We start from the raw sequence: 6,429 nt of genomic DNA on the forward strand, positions 1-6,429 counted from the left end.
TTTTACTAAAATTATTTGAGAAATTTTTTTATCATATTTCCCCGTATACCAACAACGACTATGTTTATTTAAATATATTGTACCTCCCTTTTCTTAAATTCAAATAAATAATAAATAAACCATATAGATTTTGAGACTTTCGTGGTTATTCACTAAATGATTATTACTAATATCAGGTTTCTTACCACGGTATGGCTTCTTTTTATTTTACCGATATTTCGGACGGAGTCAACCCGTGACCATGGAGCGTGCAACCGTTCCGAAATATCGGTAAAATAAAAAGAAGTCATACCGTGGTAAGAAACCTGATATTAGTGATAATAATTTAATAAATAAACCCTTCGAGAATACCAAAACGTTAATAAAAATATCTTAAAAATTGAATTAATTTATTAAATTATTTAGTAATTATAATAAAAACTAAATTTAAAGAAAGTTCAAGAAAAGTATGCGTCCTTACCTGTATTTTAGAATCCATGGCTATTATTTTTAAGGCAGACACCAATTCACTAATATTATACTTTGAATTCGGCGCATAGAAGAAATGTCAATAAAGATAAGTGCACACTAGATGACGATAAACTTTCAACTGGTTTTAGGAAGTGAAAGGAAATACGGAGAGGGGAGAGGAGGGTCACTTATTGTTGATCAACTATCCAGCTCACAACACGTGGATTTTTTTTCTACCTGCAACCCATTTAGGGTTTGACTTTTGACCGTCTAGAACGGCTAAAAACCCTTATGTGCGCTGCTTATTATTTAAGAAAGCAACTGCTAATAAAAGAAATTCGACATTGTCCACAATGAATAGTGACATATTTTTGAATAGGTAGCCATTGTTTTCGTTTAATTTAGTAATTGAACTGAAACATGTGTTTGTGAAAGGTTTGTTATTACTAGTAACAAACGTATGCGTATATCAATATTGTGAAAACGCGAATGATAGCAGAACAAATCTATTTACAATTGTAAAATTAACATTCAGTATTTTATGTTTCTGTTAATTGTAGTCGTTGTTGGTATACGGGGAAATATGATAGACATTTTTCTCAAATAATTTTAGTGTTGCCACCTATCAGTGGCGAGGCGTCAAAATAGTCTTTAGTAAAGCCCGCCCAAAAAAAAAATTAACCACAAACAAAACTTACAAAAACCTACCTTACTTACCTTAACAAAAACTTTTTTTGCTGTAAAAAAGGCGCCTTGTCACACTTAAACATAACACTTATTACCACACAAGATACTAAAAATATAATACCCTTTATTTCACTGATTTGATCTGAGATGATTCAATTTATTCTACAATTAAATTGAGGATAGTAAATTACTTTAAAAATGAATTTTCGTATCGCGATGGTGACAGCAAGTAGCAAGTGCTCCCATTTTAATCTTTAATTGCAACTACTAAATACATAACACGAAAGTTTACGTTCTTTACGTAGCCAGATTACAATAAAACAACCAAGCGTTACTCTTTCGTAACACTATTTGTCGTTACCATTTACAAAATACTAATAAACCAATTGTAATAATGTGTTATTATAACAATTTTGTTACATTATTTTAAGAAAGTTTTACACCTGCCCGTGAAGTAGCCGCGTTCCGACCGGCTTGCTTGCTGTGATTGGCTGAGATCCATCATATTCCGTATCGTCAAGGATAGTTATATGGACGCCTCACCATTGCCACCTGTGATGTCTTTACTTTTGACCGAGTCCAGAATGTGAAATACAATTGCAATTTTATACTAAGTGACGGGACGAATAAGCGTGTGCCTGGTCTTAAAGCGACAAGCCTGTTTATCCAGTTTCAGTGTCTTTCAGAGCTTTAAATTGCAGAGATCTGAGGGACATTGCCGCTGGGCCTATCACCCTGAGACGTAAGTTGACAACTCCCATGTGCCTGCAATTTCACCAGCATCCTTACCTTTTAAAACTGACCGCAGTGATGCTCATTTCAACCCTTGATGCTCATTTCAACCCTTGGCGGCAGAAATAGGTAAGGTGGCGGTACTTCCATTGATGAACTCTTTCACAAGGAGCTCTTCTGCTGCCAAATTAAATTATACCATTGTTAACCAAGTAATTTAATATAGTTCCGCACGATGTGCCTCGGAATGTCTAACATAAGCACATATAGAGTTATTTGTATGTATGTATATGTCTTATATTCTAATGTCTCTTTTGATTCCTCCTCTAGCATCTTTTAAAGCACGCTTCGTTAGTCTTGGTACTTTTGATCTGATCTTTTGTACGACATTTAAGATTATGAACGTCGAGGTCCACCTTTTCTCTCATGTCCCCTACATATTGGTATAAATTTGTGTCGCTATTCAAACTCAAACCCAAATAATCTTTATTTCATAGGTAAGGAAATTATATTTGAAATCGTTCATTCGTAAGGCAGATACCCCTGAGAATAATGAATGAGAAACTCTAGGGGTTGTTGTAATTTACAATATTTATTTGAAATACCATAGATTGAGATAACTTGTAAGAGCTAAATGATTATCACTAATATCAGGTTTCTTATCACGGTATGACTTCTTTTTATTTTACCGATATTTCGGAACGGTTGCACGCTCCATGGTTACGGGTTACCTGGACGGCGACAGATGACAGTTTTAAGAGCAGACATATGTATCTGTCTATCCTCTTGCGCTGTTGACGACTACCTTCATCGCGATTTGTGGTGGCGTTACCATTGTCACTCATTTTTTTCACACCAACCACAATCACTGTATTTGAAAAAGAAGTCATGCCGTGGCAAAAAACCTGATATTAGTGATAATCATTTAGTGAATAACCACGAAAGTCTTAAAATCCATATTGTAACAGCTAACCGGGATACTACTATCGATTTTTGTCATCCAAGTACGCATAGTTGTATTTCCTTTAGTGTAAAGTTTTTGTTCCACCTTTATACATTGCTTAAATGGTTTTGCAACTTGTGAAAGTGACTTCACTAACAAGTACAGTCACTTTATTTCTCGTTTTAATGTTATGTTTATCAAAAAATACTTATCTTCTTAACATAAGTTAAATTATCATGAATATACTGTGACGCACTCTTACACTGGTAAGAATGTTAATTTCTTTAAACTACTCTCTCAAAGACATTTTAGCGTCCAGATTGTAAATTGCTCTAACCGCACGTTTTTGCAGTACAAAGATTATCATTATTAATATAGGCGGCATTACCGCAAAGCAAAATGCTGTATTAACATCTACCCTTTCCAAATCACTAGTCACTATAATTATTATCTTTACTATTATTTCAATTTTTATTTTATTGGACATTAATCCAATTTTGATTATGTAAAAGTTACGGGAACATAAAGATATATAAATAAAAATTTTCTCTTGTGATTTTAAATAAAATATCAAAGAACCCATAGAAAAAAATTCAGATGGCATTAACTCGATGGGTGTCTCGACAAAAATAACAATTTCACGTAAACCATATGAGTTGACTTCGCTGAAACACTCAAAGTTAAGCCTAAAGCAATACAATACAACACAGTATACGCAGATCTCATGATGATTTTGTTATATCACAAGCATCATCTAGACGAGAATATTCCAAAAATGTCCCTTTTTCACATTTGAAAGATTTGAAAGAGTGATAGAGTCTATTTTTTTATGATACTAAGTAAATGGACGAACAAGTCATGCGCCTGGTGGTAAGCAACACGCCTATCCAAAACAGTTGCAGTGTCACACAGAGCTTTAAATCGCAACGATATGAGAGGCACTGCCACTGCGTCTGTCACCCTGAAACCTAACTTCAGGCAAATCGGACTTTTCAAACCTAAGTTGAAAAGTCCGATTTGCCTGTAATTTCACTGAAATAGGTAATTTGAAATAGATAAGGCGGCAGTAATTCTCTGGACGAACTCTTTCACAAGGCGCTTTACTGCTACTAATCAATAATATTTCTCTGGACCAGTAGTTACGTAACGAGACTAAAACCAATACTATATTATTAAAAGTTATCGATTAGGCTAAACTGGGGTGCTTGCGAAAAGTTAATGATATAAAATTGAAACCTTACCAAAAATATCCGTTATTATTAAAACAAGGAATTGGTTGTTTTGTGAGAAATCATTAGTAATACCTTTGCTACCACGTGACAAGGTTATTGTTTGACAAGGCTTTGGCAAAAGTAAAGCGGAAGCTAAATTTTAGAAGCAGGAGAGTTTTTTGTGAACGAGTTCGACCGCGGTAAAACCGCCAAGCAATAATGTGAACATTGCTGAGTAGGTACCGGTTTTAAAGGGTAAGGGTGCTGGTTATACTATGAGTATATGGTACTTGTCATATCAGGCAACTTTAACCCTTATAATAAATATACAGGTACAGTAGTGTCGTCAATATGGCCCGATACAGCTGATGGTTTGTTCTGTCGGTGGTGCGACACACTGGTTAGGTCTGGTGGGCTTTCTTTTCCTCTTCTCCACATTTGTGAAGCCGTCGTCGTCGCACCGGTCCTTCTGCCTCTATGGTTTACAAGGAGCAACTCTAGAGATAGGCACACGGGAATAGTTTTCAGTCGATAAAATGTTTCAAGGTGACGGGCGCAGTGACAGTGTCCTAAGTGCTTCGAGATCTTTGCGATTTAAAGCTCCCAGTGACACTGCATAGTTATGGGTAGGTGTCGCTTACCACCAGGCGCACTACTTATTCACCCCATCACTTGATACAATATAAAAAAAGACGATCTATGTTTTGGTTTGCAGTGTGGACGAAGCAGCACAGCGTTTCATTTGTACTTGTGGTATCTGTAGGGCTAGCACCACAAGGCGTGACATGCGCGAGAGTGACATAAAGCGCGATAACTCTATGCGAGAATAGCAGTATCTCGATCTCTATGTCGCTTTCGCGCTAGTAGTGCCCTGTCGTGCTAGTCCTACCGCACTAGGGTGTACTAGTGCCCGCCGAGCGCGTGGAATTTTCCCTAAGGACCTTTTTGTAAAATTCGTATTGATTTCCTTGGACCACCCAATTTTTTTTTATTGTATGTATGTTAGTTTTAAGGTATATATAATATAGGTGTATTTTGTTTTTATATTGTTATGTATGTTAGTCTATAAGGTATGTATACATGGGTTTTTTTGTTACCTGATATAAATAAATAAATACTTGGTACTTGGTGCAACGGGCTGGTGTAAATAAATAAATAAAATACATATGTCTTTTATTACTAGCTGTACCTGTGATTTTATATCGTATCGCATCACTTACGTATTCGTAAGTACTACTTTATACTTACACACGGCGACTCTTAGCAGTGACGCAAATGCGATGCAGTCGTTAATCCTGTACCTTTATACACGCGCGACTGCATCGATACAAACGCGCGATTGCATCGCTACAATTGGGATTTATAGGCGATTGCGTCGATGCAATCGCGCATTTGTATCGATGCTAAAAGTCCCCGTGTGTAACTCTTACATGTAGGTACAGTTCAACATAATTAATTATTAATACAAAGATCGAACACTACGAAAAATTCCTGCATACCGTCTCACAAAAAGCGTACCGTGCCTGACGCTCTCCTAACTGAGCTACGGAACGAACCAGCAGACCTTATGAATTTTTCTGTGCTTGTTGCAGGTCTTTATTTTTGGTTTTTAACGACTTTTTGCCGTAGCGTTATCTGTTAGAAAGGTACGAAAGTTTTTTTTTCAGTCAAGCAGGGACCTTTTCAGCTACCAGCGGCTGCTGGAGATGATGCTTTGATAATTGCAATTTATTAAGTTTATTGCATAACATAACACCATAAATTAATATCATAATACACAGGGCACGCTATAAGTTTCCGGAACTGGCCACTTACATAAACAATATTTAAAAAATAATTACAACAAATGAAAATGGAACTCTTTAGCTGTAGAATACAGTTTGTTTCATCTGACTGTCTGTTACGGACGGCCGTACGCGCCTGGCCGGTCAGAGCTAGAGTCCAGAACAGAATGATTAATTCGAGAGCTCTGATTGGCCGAGCCGCGTAGCGACCCATTGATAGGACCGGTACGATGTGGGAGACATCGTGCCGGTATAAATATGGGCGAATTTTGGTTTGTAATTCATTCACTTTTTGTATTCACTCATGGAAGCACTTGTTACAATTTCTTGTTTCGTAAGTCAGATTGACATTTTGAATAAACATACAGTCCACTTCAAATTAAGGAGTTTCATTGATATCCAAGGAAGAATAAAGCAGAGGATCGAAGAGCGTCGGCACTGCACAATTTTGGTCCAATCGAGCCGGATTGAACAAGCGAAGCATCATAGATTGGTTTTCTTCGACCGGGATACGAAACAAGTCTGAACAAGTCTGAACAAGTCTGAACGAGTCTGAACAAGTTTGATCCTGTTCAAGATTGTGTCGACGTGGGTACGAACGAACCCCACGCTTCACGAAGAC

The sequence above is a fragment of the Hyposmocoma kahamanoa genome, unplaced genomic scaffold (genome assembly GCF_003589595.1).
Source record: "Hyposmocoma kahamanoa isolate Upper Pololo Valley unplaced genomic scaffold, ASM358959v1 62, whole genome shotgun sequence".
NCBI lineage: Eukaryota > Metazoa > Arthropoda > Insecta > Lepidoptera > Cosmopterigidae > Hyposmocoma > Hyposmocoma kahamanoa.